The sequence below is a fragment of the Pleurodeles waltl genome, chromosome 8, assembly GCF_031143425.1.
Source record: "Pleurodeles waltl isolate 20211129_DDA chromosome 8, aPleWal1.hap1.20221129, whole genome shotgun sequence".
NCBI classification, from domain to species: Eukaryota; Metazoa; Chordata; class Amphibia; order Caudata; family Salamandridae; genus Pleurodeles; species Pleurodeles waltl.
Genome location: NC_090447.1, coordinates 1,058,586,319 through 1,058,610,534, shown reverse-complemented (window position 1 = coordinate 1,058,610,534; position 24,216 = coordinate 1,058,586,319). Strand labels below are relative to the sequence as shown.

The 24,216-nt window shown below is 46.5% G+C and overlaps 1 long non-coding RNA gene across 1 annotated transcript in view; it reads right to left on the bottom strand.

Annotated features, from left to right (window-relative positions):
- Nucleotides 1-24,216, bottom strand: part of LOC138249185 (uncharacterized) — a 599,643-nt gene that overhangs the window by 437,285 nt on the left and 138,142 nt on the right. The window contains exon 3 of the long non-coding RNA XR_011194766.1: nucleotides 24,004-24,037. This is a non-coding gene — a long non-coding RNA (uncharacterized lncRNA). The remainder of the gene's footprint in view (nucleotides 1-24,003; nucleotides 24,038-24,216) is intronic.

The window sequence follows — 24,216 nt, the reverse complement described above, 5'->3', positions numbered from 1 at the left end:
GCAATGAAGTAAAAACAAAAATAGAACATGGACTTATTCACAACAACAAAACATGTAACTGTTCTACATATGAACCAATCACTGGACAAGCTAATACTGGAAAAGTTTCCTAACTAAAGTTCTCATCAGTTACTTACAAAAGACTACTGAAACAAATTGACCATGTTTTGGAACAGCACGAACATGATTAGCTGCTCATAATGCTAAAGGAATTGCTCTACATCCACTTTTAACGCTACCTGTAGAACATGACAATAAACTTGAGTATCAGAAGTTATCTCATGACACTTGAAGATTCTAGAAAGATGACCCTTCTCATCATTGGTGAAGTAAGCATGGTATCAAACATAATGCTTGCTTTTATACATTTAAGCATGCAGCTAGTTTTAACAAAATACTATGATGTACTGTTTGGAAGAAAACATCTAAGTGTCTTTGGTGACGTACTCTTACTTACTCCTGTAAAGGGACAACCAATTTTCAAAACTCTTCTGCATAATGAATCAAGAAATTAGCTAGGAAGTACTGGGAATGTAAACATTTGGTTAAACTTTGAGTACAAAGGATTAGTTAAGAATATGTGTCAAGCATCTGATAGAGAATATGGAGACATACAGAAAGACATTAGAGAAGGAGTCTTTCCAAAACAGGGGAAACGTGTTTTGGAAAGTCGCCTTATCAAGACTCTCTTCTCATCTACCATAAGTGCAGCAGAACTAATGTTCAATTTCATCAAAGAACAAAAATATATAGTTTGTTAATTGCTAACACTTGAAGAATGCTCAAACTTTAATGAAAAGTTACTTCAACTGGAGAAAGAAGAAATTTTGGAAATTATAGCTTTTAATAAAATGGAACATCAAGGAGTTACAATATTACTGTCAGATGAACTACAAACAAAATTGGATTATTTGGAAAAATCAGTATCAAAAACAGCAAGACTAGAAAAGTTTTTCTGTGTCTGCAAAAACTGTTCAGTTACTTTACAACGCAATTTAAATGTTGAGCAAGACTTAGTAAATGGTGCAATGGGTAAAATTGTTAATTTCATTAATTTTCCAAATAGAAATGAGGTGGAATACTTAGCTATAACACTTGGGGAGTTATTACAACTTTGGAGGAGGTGTTAATCCGTCCCAAAAGTGACGGTAAAGTGACGGATATACCACCAGCCGTATTACGAGTCCATTATATCCTATGGAACTCGTAATATGGCTGGTGGTATATCCGTCACTTTTGGGACGGATTAACACCTCCTCCAAAGTTGTAATAAACCCCTTGGTCAGTTAAATGATTTTAAGAAGATTGGCTGCTCGCTGTGCTGTACGCTTGTTGCTTGTAAAATACTTCTACGTTCAAAGACAAGAGTTTCCTCTCTCTTTAGCATATGCATTACCAATCCATAAATTGGAAGGTATAAGCCTAGATGCAGCTTTGGTTAACAATGGAAGCTCTAATTTCAAAGAAGGAATGTCATATGTAGCATTGTCACGAATTAGATTTTTTTCTGGCTTGTTCCTAATTGACTTTGATGAAAGCAAGTTTAGTGCTGTGTACAAGAGTATAATTGGTTAATAAGTCTTTCTGCTTGTCATTTGGGCCCGTATCCTGTTTATGATAAATGTATACTATGTCCAAAGCAGAAGATTATAAAACAGTCCACAGACCCTCAAGAAAAGAAAAGACAAAAAGACACGACAGAGAGTTCTAAGAAGAGAAAACTGGAAAATGATAGTGAAATTGTTGGATACCAGTAAGAAAACAGTTCAGCTGTCAACCCCTATGCCAATGTCCGTCTCAGTGTACTACTCTAATTAACCCATGTAGTAAACCAAATTGAACAAAAGTCAGATAGGAGAATGTGTTCTGCTCTATATAGTTTGCTACAACATTTAAAGAATGAGAGAACTATAACACATTTTGCTTCAGGGATCCGAGATCTTTTAGATATATGTATTAGATGTATAATATTTATTCTGAATGTTTGGCAAGATGCACATGAATTAATGGTGGTGATGCTTGGAGTCTTAGAACAAAAATAAGTAAATATTAATGATCTTTTTGGCCCGAGTTACAAATGGACCCATGAGTGTCAAGACTGCTCTTACACATCTACCACTGGCATCAACTCTGAGTAATTTATTTACTAAACGTTACCAGAATGTAAAAGTGCGCCTTTTTGACAAATTGTATAGAAATGCTTAGCAAAATTTGACCTGCCCAAACTGCAGATCTGACCTTTCTTCTACATTATTTCTATGAAGAACAGGAAAATACCTTATTATAATGTTGCAACAATGCAAAGCAGATGGTTCCAAATCGGAAACTGATTTTACAAACTTCAAAGCTAGTCAAATATCGTTTTCAGGAAGAACTTTTACTACTTTGACCATCATCTTTCATGAAAGGGGTTAATATAACCTCTGGACATTATACTGTGTATTTGAAAAGAAAAGGTGGATGGACAGAATGCAATGACATCAACCTAAAATACAAACAAAATCTTCCTGTCAAATTACCACATTCATATGTTCTTTTTCTTCAACCAGTGTTCTAATGAAAACTTATGATTAAAGAAGTGAACAAAGTGTTTCATGTACATTGCTTATCTCGTTCTGAGATATTATTCTGCCTCTTAAGGGTACATTTTTCAGAAAGATGTTTAAATATCAAGAGACCTTTCAATATTCCACAAAGAAGTCAGTATAACAACTTAATGAGAAAGTATCAAATTAAAGATTGAAATTGGAAAGACACACTCCAATTACAACTGCCTGAAGCTGAAAGAATAGAATTAATTCCTAACTAAAAAAAACTAAAGAAAAAGTCTGTCATTGTTACTCCAAACAAATGTCGACATTATAGTTGTGGAAAAATAGTACTGTATACGTTTTTGTCAACGTGGATTATGAGCACTATAGACATTATTTGACCTAGCATGGATGATGTTTTCAAGAGCATCAATTAAATTGAAATGTACTTCATATTATTTACAAATATTGTACCAGATATAATAACAGAAGAACAATGTTAAAAACAGCTTGTGTAGATTACTATAGTAACTAGAGCAAAAAATAGTAACTAATCCAATGTAGTGAGTGTGCAGCATAGTATAACTTATTTGTGGTTTTCCACAGTGCAGTTTTTTTTTTCACAATCCATTTGATTGTTTTTTTCTCCACTGTTTGAAGATGATGCTTTATACAAAGCATTGTTTAAGATGAAGGAGTATAACAGCTGAGAACAGTAAGACAATCAAAATTTTGGGGGTCATTACAACATTGGAGGTAAAAGCAGCTTACCGCTGTGCAGAAGACCGCCAACACACCGCCACGGCCACGGAATTCCACCACGGTCATTACGACCCAAAGCCCGGAATCTGCCAAAATCTAGACACCCACACACGTCCGCCACACCAAAGGTCAGTGATGAACTGGCGATAACAAATCCTCCACCGTCACGCCAACAGGAATACGCCCACACCATCATGACCCACAAATCCACGTGGCGGTCTTTCAACCGCAGTATTCCATTGGCGGTAGACACCGCCGCGCTCAAAATACACACACATATACAAAACACAACTACATTGGACAATTCCAGATACACACACCTGATACACTTAAACACACCACTCCCACACACCCAATACAATAAAAAACACACACCCACATCACCCACAAACCCTTACGACCAGAATTGCGACTGAAGGCTACAGAGAGATACCACCATCTACAAACGAGTATCCACAGGCACTCAACACCATCACCCACATAACATCCACGCACCTCACACAACACACCACTAAATATCACCCCACCCATCACAACACACACCACCCCACACATCACCTACACCACCCCATGGCACGGCAAAGACACCCCAGGTTCTATGAGGAGGAGCTCAGGGTCATGGTGGAGGAAATCACCCGGGTAGAGCCACAGCTATTGTGCACCACACCTCCATAGCTAGGAAGATGGAGCTATGGCGAAGAATCGTGGACAGGGTCAACACAGTGGGACAGCACCCAAGAAATAGGGAGGACATCAGGAAGAGGTGGAACGACCTACGGGGGAAGGTGCGTTCCGTGGTCTCCAGACACCACATCGCGGTACAGAGGACGTGGACCCCCACCTCCTCTCCCACAACTCACAGCATGGGAGGGGCAAGTCTTGGCATTACTGCATCCTGAGGGACTCGCTAGAGTAGCCAGGGTATTTGACACTGATAAGTCAACATTTACCACTTATCACCCCCATACCTGCATGCTATCTCACACCCTCCCCTTCACTCCCATCACTCCACTCCATCCCACACACTGCATATACACATATGACTAACCCAAATGCCAAGCACTGCATGCCATTCCATTGCATGGACAGCCCTCCCAGCCCTGCATGGACACCCATCACGAAATCATGCACAGCATGGAGAACAAACAAGCACACAATACACCACCATACACAAACAAAGGTTGGAGGGCAACAGCAATGATAGAGGGGAAGATATGGATATACAACATGTCACAGGCACGGAGCATAATACAGCACTTACATCCCCACAGGGGCCCAAGCCAATCTCATTGAAAAGGAGGTGCCACGACTATCCAGACCCCCATTAGAAGATGCCCCCAGTGATGACAGTAACTCTGGACTCCAGGATCTGGATCAACAACCTGGCCCTTCAGGGACCACTGGTCAGTCAGTCACCCTAGCCTACTCCCAGTCCACCACAGAGCCTCCCCCATCAGTTACTGACACCACAGCACCCACCCAGCATCCCCACACCTCTGTCCCCAGGACACATCAATCAGCAGTATGCCCACTTGTAATGGGACCCAGTCCACACCTCATACCCAAGACAATCAGGGACCTGGGGTCAGTGGCAGTGGGCACACCATTCAGGGGGCAGGGGAACAGGGAAACAGGGAAACAGGGACACTTGGAGGACCGCTGTGCACCAGGGGGAGGACAGGCCCAGAGAACCGACTCCCCAGGAGGCACTCACTAATGTTGTGGGTGCCTACCAACATCCCAGGCCACGATGGGCCAGATCCTGAACAACAGGCAGAAGAACAAGTGGCTGCAGGAGGAACACATCAGGAGATCAGGGAGGACTTGAAGGCCCTCAACACCACCATGATCTCCACAGCAGGGGTGCTGGCAGACATGGCCAACATCATGAGGTAATGGACTGCACAGTAGTGGGCCCCTACCACTAGCCAGTCTATTGACCAGCCCACCACATCCGCTACAGCTAGTGGACAGGAGGCCCCGCCACAGGACACATAGGCCACCAGCATCCCTCTCACTGCATAAGTTGAACCACCCCACAAACATTCCCTGCAAACCAGACAATAGCCACAGACACTTGCCAAGACCAAGACCACCGCCAGGAAATAAGACTCTCCTGAGTGTTCCCCTTGTGTTCCACCCTGTCACCTTGTCCACTTTGAACTGCCTTTGCTCCCCTTCCCATGGCCCCTTGGGCACTGGACCTGTGCTACAAACAGACTGGAACAATACCCTGGACTTTCCTCCACCATCACCCCATTCCATTGCACTTTACCCTCAATTTTATACCACTACAATAAACACCCTTGAAGACAATTTGAGTAACACTGTTTTATGTGTCTTAAATGTGCATTTGTGGGAACAGTCACATTGAGTGCAGATGATCTGAACACTGTGATGGCAAATAAATAATGACCAGTAACAACTGTCTGTAGTGCTCAAATCAGGACAATGTTGTCATATCACCAACATCTGGAAAATGAGAAGCCATTGGTGACAGTAAGTTGAGATGCAAAGGAATTGAATGCCATCATGCTACAGGCACACAGATAAATCAATAGTCAGAGTAATGGTTGGTTCCACTGTGTCACCTATGTGCCATTGGAAGTATTGTCATATAACTGATGTTCTGTTATCCTCATCCTCATCCTCTGCCTCCTCATCATCACTGTCCTCAGGGTCCACTGCTGCCACAGGGTCATCTCCAGCCCCCTCCTCCTCCAGAAAAGGCACTTGTCGTCTGAGGGCCTGGCTGTGCAACATGCAGCATGCTACTGCTATCTGGCAGATCTTTAGAGGTGAGTAGCACTACTTTCACCTGTCAGAAGGAGGCACCTGAGCTTGGCCTTCAGGAGGCCAAAGGTCTGCTCGATTATTCTTCTGGTTCGCCCATGTGCCTCATTATAACGGTCCTCAGCCCCTGTCATAACATTCCTCACAGGGCTCAGCAGCCATGATAGGTTTGGGTAGTCAGAGCCACCTGCAAGTATTGAGGGACAACATTTAACCTTACAGAGTCCTATGGGGAGAACACCTGAAGGCATGCACTGACATTCAGTGGGTGGGGGATGTGGCTCACCTATTAGCCATGGGAGATGTACTAGTCTGCCAGGCACACCATTTGCACATTCAGTGAGTGGAAACTTTTACGATTCCTGAGCACCTGTTCATTCTGGCGGGGGGAGTAACGTAATATGTGTACTATTAATCACCCCAATTATATTGGGGATATGGCCTATTGCATAGAATTCTGCTTTCACAGTAGACAAATCTTCCACCTGGGGAAAGCAATGTAGCTGCACATGTGTTTCATCAGGGCAGACAAGACCCTTGCCAGCACAACAGAAAACATTGGGTGTGACATTCCAGCTGCCAAGCCCACTGTCACTTGGAAAGAACCAGTTGCCATGAAATGGAGCACTGATAGCACTTGCACAAGAGGGGGGATCTCAGTGGGATGACGGATAGCTGATATCAGGTCAGGCTCCAATTGGGCACACAGCTCTGTGATTGTGGCCCTGTCCAGTCTATAAGTCAGTATAACTTGCCTGTCCTCCCGTGCAGTCAAGTCCACAAGGGGTCTGTACACAGGGGTTTTTCTTCTCCTCTCATTAATCCACAGCTGCAGGTATATAAGATACACAAGAGTGAGTAGGCTGTCACAGTTTGAACAATCGAACCACAAACCTCAGTGTACATGTTGCATTAATGTAATGGGACAGTAGGAATGGCAAGGTATGTGCAAATCTAGTGACGCAGTAAAGGTTAATCTGATCATTCTGCATCACCATGACATGGCAAACGCCTGTCCTGTATGTAGGGACAGGTGGAAGTGAGGTAACTCCACTGACATTGGGCGCCGTTGCAGAAGGTGGTCTTGCACCGCTGTGCAATTCCTCATTGGAAAATATTGGGCTCTGTGGAGTACAGTGGCCAATGTGGATCTGCTCCAGCAGTGACGGTGTACACCGCCGCGGATGTGACCACCATTTTCTATCTGATTCCTCACTTGTTGTCTGACCTTCAACAGGAGAACACCTACACTCTGTGTGCTGCTGTGACCTGTGTCTGAAACCTACCATGGCCCATGTGACCGGGGAAAGGGCCCCTGCCTTCACTTCGGAGGAGTTGGAGCAATTGGTGGATGGCGTCCTGCCACAGTACGGACTGCTGTATGGGCCTCGAGATCAACAGGTGAGTACATCTTGAGCACAATGAATGTGGGAAGGATGCATGTAGATGTATGTGCAAGCATCAAATCATCGGTGGGGTGATGTTATGTGGTGGTGTACATGTTGTGTGTTGGGCGATGAGTGTGCCAATGGTGAAGGAAACAGCATTGGTGGGCCATATGTGTGACAGGCTGGATTGTATGTGTAATGTCTTCCTCCCATCTGTATCGCCTCTGCAGGTCAGCGCCCATCAAAAAAAGGGATTATGGCGTGCCATCGCCAAGGAGGTGCAGACGATGGGGGTCGATGGCAGGTGGAGCACCCACTGTCAGAAACGGTGGGGGGAAATGAGACTCAGGGCACGTAAGATCATGGAGGCCCAGCTGGGGATGGCCTCCCAATGAGGAAGGGGTGTCCATCGTAACCTGAACCCCCCGATGGTCTGCATACTGGCAGTGGCCTACCCAGAGCTGGATGGGCGCTTGAGGGCATCACAGCAGCCACAAGGGTGTGAGTACAGTGGTCGTTACAACAATAATTTGTAGGTTGCATAGGATCCGGGTGGTGCGTGTCAGTTAGTGGGTGCCCCTTAATGCCAGGCCAGACATTGCAGCGTGATCCAGCTCCAGGGTAATGGTTGAAAGGGAAAACAAGGTAACCTAGCGAGTTTGCATTCCATGTCAGACAGGGCTAAGTGGGTCCCAGGAGGTGTGCAGTTTGCAGTGTTTGGCCCTCATTGTGCTGTGGCATCTACCCAGATCAATGGCAGTGCAATGCATGGTGCTCAATCCTGATCCCTGTGTGTGACGGTGCTGTGTCTGCGAACTGTGGTTTTGGTGTAGTAATTGACCCAGTGTTTCCTTTCTCTCTCTCCCCCCCTTTTTCTTCTTTTATCTTGTCCATATGTGCATTAGCATCATCTGGCGGAGGAGCATGGGCACTGGCGACAGAGGGAGCTGCATTCCACATGACCCAGGAGGCAGAGTCCACCAATGCTGAGGGAACCAGTGGGACAGAGGGTGAGGGGAGCACCACGGCGGAAACAGGAGGTAACAACACAGACTCATATACCTCCTCCAATGAAAGCAGAGGTGGTGGCTGACACCTCTGTGACCACCCTAGCTGTAGATACAGCTGCCACCACCGTACCAGCACCACCCTCCCAGTAGCCCCTCAGCGAGTTGACCGTGCCCACTCACCCACAAGGGTGGGCATCTCCTTCACCATATTCGCACCAGGCACCTCAGGCCCTGCACCAGTGTGCCCTGCGGCCCTGAGTGAGGAGGCCATTGACCTCCTGAGATCCATCTTTGTAGTGCAGTCAACCATTGCGAATGGTATCCAGGGGCAGGCAGCACAGATGCAGCAATGCAATGCAATGCATTCCTGGAGAGCATCCACAATAGATTGGCGGCCCAACAGAGATCGATTCAGGCTCTGGCCTCCTCTCTGATGGCAGCCATTGTCCCTGTCCCTACCGTACCCCCTTCAACTACCACTTCTCAGTGCCAGTCTCCTCCACCCCCACCCCATCCCATGTACACATACAGATGAGTATGCACACAAGACAACAATCAAGAGTGGCACAGTCAAACACAGGCACCACACTTTAACACACAAGCACTCACGCAAACACCAGACAGTTGTAGACACAACCATATCCACTGCCTCCACTGCCTCCCTCTCCTCCTTCTCCAGCTCTCTCACAGTCACGTCCACACTCACACCTGTATGCACTGCTACAGCGTCCATCACCAGCATCACCACACAGAGCAGCACACACACCTCACTAGCAGACACCTCCACAACATCCATGCATGCGTCCCCTGTGTCCTTTCCAACCCTGTCTGCCCCCCCTTAAAGGTCACAAACGCAAGACACCCAACAGATATCCACCTCACAGGAGCACACTCCCCATGCATCTGCACCTAATCCAGCAGACGTACTCCTCCAACAACCGCCCCCTCAACCTCCACTCCCATCCCTCCTCCCTCCCCCGCCGTCCCTAAAAAGCTTTTCCTTGCCCAACTTGACCTCTTCCCTCCCCCACGTCCTGCCCATAAGAGCAGGGTCCCAATGACCCAGCCCAGCACCTCAGCCAAACAGTCCACGTGGACAGTGGAGATACCTCCTAGTCGCGGAGGCAAGACAGTGATGGATCCCACTCCACCAGCCAGGAAGGGTAAGGATCCCACAGCCACCGCCATGAAGGAGAAGAAGCCCTCGACTCATGCCATGAAGGGGAAGAAGGCCACACTGCCCTCCATGAAGGGGAAGGAGACCGCATCTTCTACCATTAAGGGGAAGCAGCCCTCAACTCCTGCCATGAAGGGGAAGGAAGTTACACCTCTTGCCATGAAGAGGAACAAGCCCTCAACTTCTGCGAGTAGAGTCTGGCAGGATGACACCACCACCACCAGTGGTCACTGACCCCTCACCTCCAGCTGAGGCAGTGCATCCCATTCCTCCTGCAGAGGCTGCACCTTCACCTGCTGAGACTGTGCAGCCCTCACCACCAGCAGAGGCTGCCCAGGAGGCACTTTTACCTGCTGATACACCTCCAGCAGAGGCTGGCAGGGTGACACCTCCACCAGTGGTCACAGAGCCCTCACTTCTAGCTGAGGCAGTGCAGCCCACTCCTCCTGGAGTGGCTGCACCTTCACCTGCTGAGACAGTGCAGCCCTCACCTCTAGCAGAGGCTTCCTAGGAGGCACCTTCACCTGCTGACATAGTGCAACCCTCACCTCCAGATGAGACAGTGCAGCCCTCACATCCAGCAGAGGGCATGCAGGCTACCCTCCTGGGACTGCTGTACAAGGAGCCCCCTTCAGAACCAGTGGGAAAGTCACCCACCTGAGAGACTGTGGCCTTGCACTCCCCAGCACAGAGAGATGGGCATTGAGCCCCCTACAGAACCAGTGGGAAAGTCAGCCACCTGAGGGACTGTGGCCTTGCACTCCCCAGCAAAGACAAACGGGCATGTAGCCCCCTCCAGAACCAGTGGGAAAGTCACCCACCTGAAAGGCTGTGGCCTTGCATTCCCCAGCAAAGAGAAATGGGCATGGAGCCCCCTCCGGAACCAGAGGGAAAGTTCGCAAATTCGGCTGAGGTGCCCCCCACCCCAATCCCCCTGAGGTGCCTGCCCAGTTGCAAAATGATGCCCCTGCAGAGTTCTGTGCAGATTATGTCAGGAGACAAGTTGGGCCTTGGACTGTGCCCTGTGGCCATGTGGGCCCTTTGTACTTTGGACTGGGCATTGGCTCTTTGTGGGCAATTGTACATATCTGGTTCATCTGGTGGCTTATCCCTTGCTAATACATTTTCAGTACTTCCGAAATATGGTCCTTGTGTTATTGTGCCGTGTGTTGTGTGCCAATGGTTTATGTCTGCCGTTGGTTGTGTGTATGGTGTATGTGTGTCTGGTGTGTGTAGTGTGTGTGTGTGTGTGTGTGTCACTCTTGTTTTCCTCCATCCCTCCCTTGTGTGGTAGGCGGCTGTACTCACCGTCGTCGTTGGCGTTGGTGTTCCATGTGGAGCATGGCGTAGAAGAGCATCGGGAAGACTTCCGGTTCCATTGCAGCAGCGGAGTCCTCTGTGTACTTGCTGGTGAGTCTTTTGTTTTCTGCGTTCTGTTTCTGCCAGGCTTTTGATGCTGTTGGTACCGCCGCAGAAATCCTGGTGGTTTGCTGTGTCATAATATGGTGGGCGGTACTTTGTCTTCTGCCGGGCTGTTGATGGCAACTGCTGTGGTGCGTGGCGTTAACGTCCTGGTGGATGATGTGGTACATTGGCTGTCCATGGGAGTTCTCACCGCCATGGTTATAATTTAGCGGTAATTACCGCCGGCCTGTTGGCGGTATTTCTGCCAATTTATCACTTACCGCCAATGTCATGATGAGGGCCAGAGAGTGTAAAGCATTCAAATATCACAAAACAGTAATAAAATAAAGCACAAGAAGAGGTTTAAAAATCCCAAACCAATTTATAAAAATATTAAATATTTTTATCTATAATTTGGCTCCAAAATGAATAAAATCAGATAAGTGGAAGAAGAGATAATATATATTTTTTTAATTAGTGGTTTTTAGCACATAGAAACTAAAAGTACCACTCGGGAAATCTGGTCGCTCCTTGACTGGGGCAAAGTCAAAATTTAAGGCCGACCGAGATGGAACCCTGACTAACTGCACCGAGCGGGAGGCCAGGGACAAAAGATTGTCTTTTCTTGAAAATGTTTCTCAGAAGGACGAAGTCACCAATCTAATCCGACCACTCTGGAGTCATCTTCAGACACGGATCACAGAAGATTTCTGGGAAGAATTCTGCCTTCAGGCTTAGTCTACTTGCAAGACATAAATCTTAATTCGGGCTGAAGTTGAATCTGGAGCCAACGTCTCTGGAGCCCTCCTCAGATATGCTGCGCATGAAGTCGGGGTCAACTTTTTATGTTTGGACTTTGCTACTTTTTTGGAGCTCTTTCCATCCAACAACAGCAAACCAATTTCAAAGCATGGTCGTCAGAGTACCTTTCAAGGAGCCCCCAGTGAAATGCTGTAAGTCTGGGGCTCTGGAGCTTTTTAGCGGGATGAACCTGCAAGTCAGGCCAGGTTGCGGTTGAGGTAAGCTGGCTTGACTCACCTTCTGGATCTTCTTCCAGAAGGTCTTTGAAGGTTCTTTAGGAGTCCACAGCTCACCCTAAGGTTTCAGAAGCTTTGAGTTACTCCTTGAGGGCTAGGACTCCAACTCCCAGTAGGCACCTTGCTCAAACTCCAAAATGACAACTGGACAGTAGTCAGCTAGTCAGTTCCTTCAGGATTTGATGCAGGGGACTCTGGTCATCTATTGTTACCTGTAGCAAACAGACAGTCTCTTCTTGAACCAGTTGAAGCAAGGCAAAGTCCTGTTTTGTGGTGAAGCCCAAGTGTGCAGCTGGTGCAGTCCTTCAGAGTGCAGTGTACAGGTGCAGGTCAATAGGTCAGCAGGGCAGTCCTTCTTCTTCTGTTGTTGCTTCTGTTGTTGCTCCTGGACCTGAGATGTGGGTGCAGTTTTGCCATATTTATCCTTGCTCCTGGGATGGAAAGCAGGGGGTGGGGCAGCTGCCCAATCACAGGCAGACCACCACCCTCTTCGATTTCCACTTCCTGGGAAGTGTGGCAAAAATCAAACCCAGGGATCAACATTCTTTAAAAATAAAAAATGGCAGCATCTGAGGATAGGTCTGGCTGAGTCCACCCAGTGGTGTGGCTAGGTTCCCTTAACACACCCCTCTCCAGCCCTTTCTTAATCTAATCAGGGGGCACATGGTTTTCTGGGTTTGCAGGAAATGGAGGAGTTCTTGAACTGCTCCCAATTTGCTTCCCTCTTATGTAGACCAGTTTGGCTGCTCTCCCCATCCTATGTCATATTAACAATAATTAAATAATACTAAAGTCTCCCCATTTTAGGCTATGGAGTTTATTTGCTACAATGAGGGAAAAACAAATTTGGCTATCTTTCCTCACCAGGGTTTAATAAAACATTAGGGGCCAGATGAAGCAAACGTTTGCGACTCGCAAACGGGCCGATTCGCAATTTGCGACAGTGCAAAATCGGAAATGGGATGCAAAAAGCCCATTTCCTACTCGCAAAAAGCGATGGGACCCGTTTGCGAGTCGCATCCGTTGCGACCCCATTTTACGACCCGCAAATTGCAAGTCGCAATTTGCGAGTCGCAAACCTTATGCAATTGCAACTCGCAAATTGTGACTAGTCGCAAAAAGCCCAGTTTGCAAGTCGCATTTACCACTAACTCAGAGCAGGTGGTAACCATTACCAAAGTATAAAAGGAGACCCAGAAGGCATCTGGGTCACTCAAGATGGCGGACATATACCTGATAGCAGTGAGGAGGAGAGTCTACGCAGCCCAGCAGAGGAGGAGGAGGGGCCACAGACAGGAGAAGATATATAGAACAAGGCAGACCCTTTTCCAGCAAACTGAAGAGGAGATCTATGATAAATACCGCCTTAGCAGCGCTGCCATTCTAGAATTAATAGATTTACTAAAACCACAGCTAGAACACAAGACTCTGCGTGGCTGCGCCATCCCTACGCATGTGCAAGTACTATGCGCACTGCACCTCTTGGCCTCAGGGAGCTATCAGGGGGTCATTGCCGTGGCAGGTGGGGTATCCCAAAGTGCAGTGTCAAGGTTCCTCAGGGCATTCCTAGATGCCTTAGTAGCGCACAGGTCTCAGTTCATATACTTACCAAGGAATGAGGCAGAAATTAACAGCACGAAGCTGGACTTTTACTGCATTGCCCACTTCCCCCATGTCATTGGATGTGTAGATGGGACACACATTCAAATATGCCCCCCGCTAATCTGGAACATATTTTCCGCAACAGAAAGTGTACCCACTCACTCAACATACAGGTTGTTTGTGATGCCCATTACGTCATCACGGACATCGTAGCTAAGTTTCCAGGCAGTACCCATGACTCATACATTTTTAGACATAGTGGGATACATCAACGCCTGGAACGTGGGGAGTTTGGAGACGGATACCTCCTAGGTAGAGCTGCATACACCTTGCAGACATACACACAGGTCACTGTGCACGACTATCTGGACTTCCTAACAGTGTACTTTTGTGCCCAACAGGTGACAGTGCATATGCTCTAAGGCCATGGATCATGACTCCATTTTTAACACCCAGCAATGATTCAGAGAGGCAATACAACAGTGCGCATAAGAGGACCAGGAACCTCATAGAGCGCACCTTCGGACTCCTGAAGGCAAGATTCCGATGCCTCCACCGCAGCGGAGGCGCCCTCCAAAACACCCCCATTACCGCTTTCAAAATTGTGGTTGCATGCGCCATCCTCCACAACATAGCCACCCGACGTGGGCTACCTCTCACCCCTGCAGACCCAGATCCTGATGATGAAGAGCAAGAACAACCACATCGCCATCATGGGGATAGGAGTCTAGCTAATCAAGGCAGACTGAGACGGGACCACATTGCAACGCAATATTCTGGACGGTACGTGTCAACTCCCACCATACTCACCTATTAACCATTTGTTAAGTGGAACAAAAATAACTGTTTTATTAATGTCATGAAGAAACTATATACAAGTTGAAATTGTCCATGGGCAGGAAAATGCCAACCAGTCATGTGGCACATTAACGCCATGTGCCACATGAATCTGTCCTGGCTGTTATCTATGATCTCCTGCCCCTCCTGCCAGCCTGGCTGGTCCCTGCTGCGTCCATGGTGCTGTGCCTACCACTCCTCAGCACGCTACTGTGAGTGGCAGAGACACTGCTCACTGTTGAGCCCTCCTCCCAGGTGTATTTGTTAACTTCCTGGCTGTGATGTCATCATCATGTGCCAGGAAGTGTTTCCAGGGTGTTCTGGTATGCTTTCTGGAGTGTTCTGCTGCATCTGCAAGCAATTTTGAAGGTATTCGCAATTTGCGACACCCACTCGCTAATTGCGAGTTCGTTTTTGCACACTCGCAAACAGCGACCTCGCAAACTGCGGACTCGCACACAGCGTTGCGAGTCCAGCTGCGAGTCGCAAAATCGGATCGCTTTTTTTTCTGGCATTCCACTTTGCGACTCGCATTTTGCGAGTCGCATCAACTCGCAAAATGCGAGTCGCAATTTTTATTTTTGATACATCTGGCCCTCTGTTCCTGCATATAGTTACACAGCACCCAGGCTTGGGGCACCTAGGGTACACCTTAGGGTGACATATATAAAAATAAGTTAGATTAAGACTTTGGAAGTACTTTTAATTCCAACATCGTATTCGCATGTAACTTTAGTTGAAAAGCAGCCAGCAACACAGGCATGCCTTTAAAATGACACTGGGCACCTCAGCAGTGTAGCTATGGGTGTACTACCTATACTGGGGTCCCTAAACCTTCATGCCCTACCATGTACCAGGGACTTATAGGTAGGCTGACATAGCAATTATAATTAGCATAATTTGCCTAATCATTTTACTCAGAACACAGGCCCTGGGACTGTTTAGCAGTGCCCATGGCACTATCAGAGCCAGACACACCAGGAAAAAGTGAAAAATGGGGACAAAATGTTAGGGGCTTCTGAAAATAGCCCAGTTTTTCCACAGTGAAGTGTGACTTGTGGATCTGTTTCTAGTGGAACACAGGTATTTCCATGTCACCTTCTCCAGGCTATTCTACAGTTGTCAACAACATGGCATGTTTTGGGAGCATCATTTCTTATTGTTGTGTTATTATGTTTGTTACAAATAGATGTCTGCATGACCTTGTGTGGGATCTGTGGGAATGGACTTGGCACTGGCCTACTTTTGTATGACAACAGGTAACTGAGGTATACTCCCTTGGGCAAAGCACTGAGGGTGATGTTGTCTCCTACTTGTCCAATGGTTACTGTGGTTATACAATTTCAGCCATGCAATTGTAGTTTTCTGAGATTCTGATTTTCCTGTGGGCAACTGTTGACAGTTCAGGTGGCATGCATGCATACGGTATGGTACATGTATGGAACACTTAGGTGGAGTTTGTTGCTGGGCCCTTCTTGACATCATGGTAATGTTTGCTAATCAGAGCAGTTGCTCAAGTGTGATCATGGACATGTGATGACCCTATTTCTCTTTGTATTTGCAGTATAAACCCAGGGAAGTGAAGGGGACAGGGCACCGCTGAGCAGGAAAGCATCTGGCGATGGGACAACCGACACAGAGGGACCCAGTGGCCCGGAGGTTGAGAGTCCCATGGGAGACACCAAATCTACATCCTTATCATAATTGGATTTTTCCTCCAGTGGCCACTCCCTAATGGTGGAGGACCCAATGGAATGTACCCTTGTACCATCTTTGTCTGCCACCCCTAGTTCTATCACCACCCTCCCTGTTGCTCCCCACCCAGTTGGCCATGTCCACTCGCCCAGGATGTGGGCATCTCCTTTGCCGCAGCCAGCTCTACACAGCCCCTGTTACCTCTGCTGCTCTCAGTGATGAGGCTATTGAAATCCTGAGGAGTATGTCTGTAGGTCAGACAGCCATTGTGAATTATATCCAGGGGTTGTCCACCCAACTCCATCAGACAAATGCATTCCTGGAAGGCATTTTAGTGCAATGTCTGGCCTACAGAGATCTGCTTGGGCTTTGGCCTCCTCACTGATGGCAGCAAGTCACCTCCCATCTTCCATCTCCCCTCCACCGCTCTCTTCCCAATTCAAATCCCCACTCCTCTACCTATCCCAAGCACACAGACCGTTCCACATTGACCCATCTCAACACGCAAAAGCACCATATATGAACACAATCACCAAAAAACACACTTGTGTGCATGCACTCAATAGTCACCCACACACACATCAGCCACTATTAACCCAGGGTCCCTTCACCACCCTCACCATACCACATACCACATCAAGCATACCGACAGCCTCCACCACAATAGTCAGTGACACACCCACCACACCCACCATACCTGCAGACACCACCCCAAACAGACACACATACATCCACCATAATTGCAGACACCACCTCAACAGATGCACACACATCTACCACTACAAGCAAATGCGCAGACACCACCCAAATAGACACACACACTTCTATCACTCCTTCACCCAGCACCTCTACCTCTCAGCACCCCACGACATGCAAACACCCACACTCACACATGCAACCAACATCACCCAAACATAAGCATACCTCACACTTGCACACACCCAAGAAGTCCACACTCCCTCAGTTTTTTGTCCAGACAATACTTCTTCATGAATTTATGAAGGGACACCCATGTAGGTGCCTGACAGATGTCTAGAACAGGAACTCTGCATTCTAGCACAATAGTAGTAGCTTTGACCCTGGCAGAATGGGCAGCATGCAGTCCTTCTGGATGGTGCTTTTTAGGTTGAGCATGGAAGATATTTATGCAGAGTATGATCCAGTTTGTCTGGGAAGAAAGTAGTGTAAGGTGAATTAACACAAAGAGCCAGAAGCTCACTCACTCACTCACCATGCCAAGGTGATGACATTGAGGAGCACAGTCTTCATAGTAAGGTGTCATAAGGGACAGCTGTGAAGTGGTTTGAATGGAGTGCACATCAGATAATTCAGGACATGAGCATTTCCATTATGGAAAAGATACTAAAGCAGAACATTCAATGATCCTGTCACATGGTTCACCACCAGGAAAATGTCTTGGTGATTCAGTCATTTCCAGAGGTGCAAGGCCAACTGGCATAAAGTCTGTGACCCCACCCTTTGTTGATGTACCACAGGGGGGTGGTGTTATTTGTGAGCACCTGTTCCATCCTCCCTTTCATAGATGACTAAAAGGTTTTAAGCCCTCAGCAGATTGCCCTCAGCTCCAGAAGACAGATGTGGAGCCAGGACTTTGCAGGACACTAGAGGCCTCTGATCTTCATCTCTTACAGGTCACTACCATAACACAGAAATAATGCATCAACCACCACTGTTAGCTCTGGGTGGGGAAGGGTGAGGGGTCTGTCGCTGATCAAATTGCAATTGCAATTCAACAACCATCACAACAGATCTTTTGCAATCTCCTCTGAATTATGAACGTGGTCAGAGTAGTCTCCTTGATGTTGGGCCCACTCAGACATCAGATCCCACTGAGGAACCCACATAGGCCACCTGGTTTGGTCGACCAGCAGGACGGAGGAGGCCATCACTCCCTGCAGCCTCAGAGTCAACCTCAATGATATCCAGGAATAAGCCTGAAGGGCTAAGATGATAGCCTGAACGTCCTGGACTCTCTTTCCTGGGTGAAAGGCACAAAACTGAACCCTGGCCAGGATGGCTTCAATGAAGAGGAGCATCTGAGGAGTGAGATATGACTTTGGCCTGTGGACTGTGTACCCCATAGGCTGGAGGTGGCCAATGACTGCCTGAGGTGGGTCCATCTTCAACAGCCAGTAAATAAGGTAGTGGAAGGTTGGAGCCCCAGACTTCCGAAGATAAGCTTTCACCACCACTATCGCTTGCATATACAGCCGTGGGGCACTGGTGTGACCACAGGGGAGCACATCATACTGGAAATATTCCTGTCCCATCACGAACCCCAGGTAGTGGCTATAGGTTGGCAGCATGGGACTGTAAAAATAGGTGTTGTTTAGGTTCAAAACCACCATCTGATTTCCAGGGTTGAGGGCAGACAAGACCGAAGCAATTGTGAATATCTTGAATACCTCTTTTCAGATGAAGACATTGAGAGGGTGGAGAGCTAATATAGGCCAGATGTTTCCATCCTTTTTGGATATCAGAAAGTAATGGGAATCACATCCATGACCTGCTTCTGGTGCTGGAACCCTCTCAATATTCCCTTTCCCAGAAGGTCTTAAACTGCTTGCCATAAAATGGAGAGATGGTCCTCTTTCATTCACTGGGGGGACAGTGGAAGGTGCGGAGGGGAAGAAAGGAATGGGAGAGCATACCCCATACGAACTATCTGCAGGATGCAACTGTCCAATGTTGTCTACTGGCAGCCTATTTGATTCTGCCATCCACTGTGCGGCCATGCTCCATCGAGGACATGCTAAAGAGATTTTAGAGGTGGGGCTGCAGAGACATTGTGGACTGGGCGGCATGCTGACCTTGGTGCGTGTGTGATAGGCACCTTGGATGCGACCGCAGATTTGCAGGGCCCATGAGGATGTTGACAATCTAGCAGTAAGAGGTGCTTCATACAAAACCATGGAAGGAACACTGAAACAGTTGGAGAAGATGGCGGAAAGATCCAAGGAACTGGCTGTACCCTTGCTCTCTATAAAACCTCTCATGGTCGGAGTCAGCCTTGTCATTGAACAAATGCATCCTGTCAAAGTGCATGTCTTTTAGTGAGGACGGTACAACATTGAAGAACCCAGTGGAACACAGCTGCACATGGTGGTGAATGGCAACACTAGTGGTAATAGCTTGCCCGATATAATCAGTGACCAAGAAAGAAAACAATATGATTGGACAAGAGAGTTTTGAAGCATTTTCATAGGGACCAGACCAATTTCTCTGCTAATGAAGCTTCCTTTTGTTTGTTTACCATTCTCTAGAGGTCTGTCTCCAACTACAGAGGCAGTGACTCTACATATTTGTGTTTGGAGTTTTTCAGACCCACAAAAATGACAACAGGAGGCAGCCAACAAGATTGGGTGCCATAGTCAGAACACGAGGAAGATACTGAACACCAGGACAATGAAGAGTCTGCAGAGCATGATCCAGTTTGTCTGGGAAGAAAGTAGTGTAAGGTGAATTAACACAAAGAGCCGGAAGCTCACTCACTCACTCACCATGCCAAGGTGATGACATTGAGGAGCACAGTCTTCATAGTAAGGAGTCATAAGGGACAGCTGTGAAGTGGTTTGAATGGAGTGCACATCAGATAATTCAGGACATGAGCATTTCCATTATGGAAAAGATACTAAAGCAGTACATTCAATGATCCTGTCACATGGTTCACCACCAGGAAAATGTCTTGGTGATTCAGTCATTTCCAGAGGTGCAAGGCCAACTGGCATAAAGTCTGTGACCCCACCCTTTGTTGATGTACCACAGGGGGGTGGTGTTATTTGTGAGCACCTGTTCCATCCTCCCTTTCATGAATGACTAAAAGGTTTTAAGCCCTCAGCAGATTGCCCTCAGCTCCAGAAGACATATGTGGAGCAAGGACTTTGCTGGACACTAGAGGCCTCTGATCTTCACCTCTTACAGGTCACTACCATAACACAGAAATAATGCATCAACCACCACTGTTAGCTCTAGGTGGGGAAGGGTGAGGGGTCTATCGCTGATCAAATTGCAATTGCAATTCAACAACCATCACAACAGATCTTTTGCAATCTCCTCTGAATTATGAACGTGGTCAGAGTAGTCTCCTTGATGTTGGGCCCACTCAGACTTCAGATCCCACTGAGGAACCCACATAGGCCACCTGGTGTGGTCGACCAGCAGGACGGAGGAGGCCATCACTCCCTGCAGCCTCAGAGTCAACCTCAATGATATCCAGGAATAAGCCTGAAGGGCTAAGATGATAGCCTGAACATCCTGGACTCTCTTTCCTGGGTGAAAGGCACAAAACTGAACCCTGGCCACGATGGCTTCAATGAAGGGGAGCATCTGAGGAGTGAGATATGACTTTGGCCTGTGGACTGTGTACCCCATAGGCTGGAGGTGGCCAATGACTGCCTGAGGTGGGTCCATCTTCAACAGCCAGTAAATAAGGTAGTGGAAGGCTGGAGCCCAAGACTTCCGAAGATAAGCTTTCACCACCACTATCTCTTGCATATACAGCCGTGGGGCACTGGTGTGACCACAGGGGAGCACATCATACTGGAAATATTCCTGTCCCACCATAAACCCCAGGTAGTGGCTATAGGTTGGCAGCATGGGACTGTAAAAGTAGGTGTTGTTTAGGTTCAAAACCACCATCTGATTTCCAGGGTTGAGGGCAGACAAGACCGAAGCCATTGTGAATATCTTGAATACCTCTTTTCAGATGAAGACGTTGAGAGGGTGGAGAGCTAATATAGGCCAGATGTTTCCATCCTTTTTGGATATCAGAAAGTAATGGAATCACATCCATGACCTGCTTCTGGTGCTGGTACCCTCTCAATAATCCCTTTCCCAGAAGGTCTTGCACTGCTTGCCATAAAATGGAGAGATGGTCCTCTTTCATTCACTGGGGGGACAGTGGAAGGTGCGAAGGGGAAGAAAGGAATGGGGGAGCATACCCCATACAAACTATCTGCAGGATGCAACTGTCCAATGTTGTCTACTGGCAGCCTATTTGATTCTGCCATCCACTGTGCGGCCATGCTCCATCGAGGACATGCTAAAGAGATTTTTCAGGTGGGGCTGCAGAGACATTGTGGACTGGGCAGCATGCTGACCTTGGTGCGTGTGCGATAGGCATCTTGGATGCGACCGCAGATTTGCAGGGCCCATGAGGATGTTGACAGGCTAGCAGTAAGAGGTGCTTCACACAAAACCATGGAAGGAACACTGAAACAGTTGGAGAAGACGGCGGAAAGACCCAAGGAACTGGCTGTACCCTTGCTCTCTATAAAACCTCTCATGGTCGGAGTCAGCCTTGTCATTGAACAAATGCATCCTGTCAAAGTGCATGTCTTTTAGTGAGGACGGTACAACATTAAAGAACCCAGTGGAACACAGCTGCACATGGTGGTGAATGGCAACACTAGTGGTAATAGCTTGCCCGATATAATCAGTGACCAAGAAAGAAAACAATATGATTGGACAAGAGAGTTTTGAAGCATTTTCATAGGGACCAGACCAATTTCTCTGCTAATGAAGCTTCCTTTTGTTTGTTTACCATTCTCTAGAGGTCTGTCTCCAACTACAGAGGCAGTGACTCTACATATTTGTGTTTGGAGTTTTTCAGACCCACAAAAATGACAACAGGAGGCAGCCAACAAGATTGGGTGCCATAGTCAGAACACAAGGAAGATACTGAACACCAGGACAATGAAGAGTCTGCAAATGAAGGTCTTGATTGCGAAAAACCAGTGTTGCATGTAATTTTTTTCACAATTCCAAGCTTGAGTCAAAAACAGTGGCTAATTTTGTGGTCTCTCTGTCAGAAGACAGTCTCAAGAGGATCAAATAAAAAGTACTCATGTGGTACAACATCCATGCTATGTCATATGAAAAGCTATCATTCAAACCAATTAAAAAGAGCTAGAAGGGAGAGAAAAGCTGGTGGAACATCTAGAGCATAAGCAACACCATCCACACCAGGACAGAAAGTGTCTGTAGTAGCACAGAGTCAAGTTGGAGACATTGCACTAGAATTTTGCCGGATGACCATGTATTGTATGGACTGCAGCAAGGTGATCTCTACTGGAGAACAGTCAGTTCAAGTACTCCATGTATGAGCGATGTATGAGCATAAGTGTTTATTCTAATTTGGAATCTCAGTTTTTGTAACTTTGTTTTGCTGCTTGTTCAAGTCTTTGTACCCATGATGCCACTTAGTTAGCAGGGAGAAAAAAAATATAAAATGTTTCAAAAGTACAAAACAAATTAAAAAAAAAAAAAAAAAACTTGTGACTGAGTAAGTGTATGATTGGGGTATGGGTGAGTGACTGAGTGTGTGATTGCTGCATGGTTGACTAGAAGATTGTATGAGTGCATGTATGAGTGAGTGAGTGAGTGTATGAGTGTGTATATGAGTGACTGTGTTAGTGGTGCATGTGTGAGTGAGTCCATGAGTGCTGTATGCGTGACTGAATTAATGCATGAGTGCTGTATGGGTGAGTGAGTGACTGACTGAGTACATGAGTGCTGTATCAGTGTGTCACTGAAATTGATGAGTGGTGTATGGATGAGTGAATGAGGGTACGAAAGGTGCATCAATGGCTCAACGTGTGTATGAGTGTATGTATGAATGAGTGAGTGATCGCATGTGTGTTGTATGGGTGAGTGAATTAATGCATGAGTGGTGTACGAGTAAGTGATGGTAAAAAGTAGTGCATCAATGAGTTAATTTGTTTTTAAGTGTGTGAATGGGTAAGTTTGTGAGTGGATAAGTGGTGCATAGGTGTGTGATGGAGTGCATGAGAGAATTTATGGCTGAGTGAGTGCTGAGTATGTGTATCGGTGATTGAGTGCATGTATGGGAGATTGAGTGGATGAGTGCATGTATGAGTTTGTGAGTGAGGGTATGAGTCACATGTGGATGAGTGAGTGAGTGTATGAATGGTATATGGTGAGTAAGTGATCGCATGAGTTCTGTATCGGTGAGTGAATGAATGAGTGTTGTGTGAGTGAGTGAGTGACAGGGTAGAAATGTCTGAGTCAATGAGTATTTCAATATGTGTATCGGTAGTGAGTGAATGGATGCGGGGTGAATGGGACATTGGCTGAGTGCATCACTTCATCTATGGGTGAGTGACTGAGTCTTGCTTGCATATATAAGTAATTCAGTGAGTGTGTGAGTGCATGCATCTGTTAATAAGTGAAAGCAAAAGTGGTCTACTGATTGAGTGTTTGAATGCATATATGGTGATTGAGTCTGAGAGTGGAACATGGGTGACTCAATGAGTGTTCGAGTGCATGTATGGGTGAGTGAGTGAGTGCTTATGTAGTGCATAGGTGACTGAGTGTATAAGAGAATGTATGGATAATTGAGTAATTGGTGAGTGTGTGTATGTAGGATTAACTGAGTGCATGTGTAGGTGACTGACTGAGTGAATGAGTACATGTATGAGTTAGTGAGTGATTGTATGAGTGGTGTATGAGCACCTGAATTAGTGCATGGTTGATGTTTCCGTGAGTAAGTGGGTGTACGAGTAGTGTATGAGTTAATACTCAGACTGTGACTGTTTCTATGAGGTATTAGTTGACTTATTTATTAAAGCGTTGTATACTTACCTCAATGATGCTTCCATTAAACAAAAATTGTTATTGTGAAATAGGATAAAAAAGTAATACAAAGGTGTAAGCAGATTATGTTTATCTTAAAACTAGTCTTTATGGTACCTGTCACCAATATCTATGTGCTTCAAAAATATTTACCTTTGACGTACCTAATATTGTCGAACTACAGCAACTATTAGAAAAAAACAAAAGAAAAAATATATGTTAGTAATTAATCTTCACAGTTACACAAACATAATAATAGTCATTGCACTATTTTTAAACATTTATTTATTTTTTCACTGCTCTCCGCTTTTATACTTCTTCACCGTATAACAATGGTTTTTATGAAGCATCATCTTTGAACAGTGG